This window comes from Octopus bimaculoides, chromosome 16 (genome assembly GCF_001194135.2).
Source record: "Octopus bimaculoides isolate UCB-OBI-ISO-001 chromosome 16, ASM119413v2, whole genome shotgun sequence".
Classification (NCBI taxonomy): domain Eukaryota; kingdom Metazoa; phylum Mollusca; class Cephalopoda; order Octopoda; family Octopodidae; genus Octopus; species Octopus bimaculoides.
Genome location: NC_068996.1, coordinates 15,372,596 through 15,374,810, shown reverse-complemented (window position 1 = coordinate 15,374,810; position 2,215 = coordinate 15,372,596). Strand labels below are relative to the sequence as shown.

Genomic DNA, 2,215 nt, shown 5'->3' with positions numbered 1-2,215 from the left:
AATATAGATATTGGTTTCTTGTTAAGAACAGTAGGAAAATATCCAAGTATCTTAGCAATTTTTCAAGCCGATCCCATGGAGAATGGTGTTCGCCTCTATTTTGGAAGACAATCTCATTTCCTCCGCGGGATTTCTCGAAGGTGTGTATATATACATACATACATACATACATACATACACACACACACACACACACACACACACACATATATATATATATATATACATATATATATTCTTAATCAAGTCTCAGATGTTGTAGTGTGTGGACATATCCTTCACATGGACAGGGGTTAGTTTGTAACCTCACGAGGCAAGGTCGCCAGCCACCTCTACAGTATAGGAAAAAAATTCAAAGATAATTTGAAACGCCTGAATATTCTGAAAGAAAACTGTGTATCTTGCGAGAACCCATGCAGACTGGAGGGGAGGGTGTTTTTCTCCAGGTTCAAAAGTTCGGAACTCAAATGATACCTCATCAAGAGTATTTTCGGGAAAATAAACCAACAGAACAACAGTCTTCCTGCAAACCACCATTATAGACATTGTGATTTCTCAGCTAGATCACGTTCTGGATTAATAAGTCATGCTCATATCAATATTGCTTTTGGTGGCCTAAAGACTCACATGGGGAGCAAATAGGTGAAGTGAATAAATTGTAAACATTGGAAAATAATGGTAATATTAGTGTGGTGAGTGTTGTTGATTGTCTATTTGGTTGGATTTTGTTTCACTTTCCTGTCTTCTCGCTCAACACTCACGCGTTGTCTTGAATGGGGAAGTCTGCTATATACACGCATATGCACTCACACACACACACACACACAAACACAAACACACACACATGTTTGTATAAGCATATATATACATGCATAGCACGCTACATTGACCCAGGTATATGCATACACATATAGCATGAACAAAAATACGCCCAGAAAGGTGCCATTCTTCTCATTTTAACACATCACACTGATTCGTAAAATATGTGTATAGTTAGTCAAACTGACAGACATACGGACGGATAGTCAGACAGACAGACAGATATACAGACAGACAGACAGACAGACAGCTCGCTAGCTAGCTAGATAGCTAGCTAGCTAGATAGCTAGCTAGCTAGATAGATAGATAGATAGATAGATAGATAGATAGATAGATAGATAGATAGATAGATAGATAGATAGATAGATAGATAGACAGATGAGAGTAAACTTTTGCTTATTCATTGTATTCTTGAGAAAATACATTTCTCAAACTTGAAGGTGGAAGGACACGTTCCGGAAATTCTCTTCATATGCCATTTCGGCTTTCCCTATTTCCGTGTAAGAGGAAACAACTTGCATATTACACTCCCGGGATTTTCCTGCAACACATGACAGCAGTACGAAGTTAAGCCGACCGAACTTTCTACTGAATTCCACTTAAATTACAAGACATATGTACAAATTATTTGATGCTTCCATCTAAAGGGAATTAACCATCAATTAAAGGAGGGTTTGTGATATCATACAATAATTCAGCAGCGAAATTATCTGGGGAAAAAAGTTCTTTGCAATCATACGAGCACGAACGTACTTACAGTTACACACTTACATGCATTTCAAAACAACAATTCAAACGCAGAGAACTACCCAAGTTATAGATAAAGAGATAGATAGACAGGAAAAGATGTGCATACGTATAATAGATGTGTGCGTATATATATATATATATATGGGCACTTTATATATATATATAAAGTTCACAAACGTACATATGTATGTATGTATACACATTGTGTCCGTATTTACATGCACGCATAAAAGAACAAACCTCTGCTCTAATTTTGTCAATTATTATTGAAACACATCTGGGAAATTAAATCTTAGATAATATTGGAAAATAAATGTATTCGCCACCAATCCCTCGTCGCCACGTCACATTTTCTATCAACTGCTTCTTTCAGAATCGATGCGATAACATCGTTTTTGCTTCGTTTTTTTAATTTTTTTTTTTCACTTTCTTTATATTTTCCTTCACTCCAAATTCTTCTTCTTTTCTCATCTTTCCCCTTCGTTTGTTGCTTATTAGCTTCTTCTTCTTCTTCTTCTTCTTCTTCTTCTTCTTCTTCTTCTTCTTCTTCTTCTTCTTCTTCTTCTTCTTCTTCTCATTATCATCATCATCATCATTATTGTTATTATTATTATTATTATTATTATTATTATTATTATTATTGTTA

The 2,215-nt window shown here is 35.3% G+C and overlaps 1 long non-coding RNA gene across 2 annotated transcripts in view; it reads left to right on the top strand.

The window, feature by feature from the left end:
• The window catches only part of LOC128249584 (uncharacterized), a 32,049-nt gene that overhangs the window by 25,068 nt on the left and 4,766 nt on the right, over nt 1-2,215 (top strand). The gene's annotated exons all lie outside the window — the stretch shown is intronic.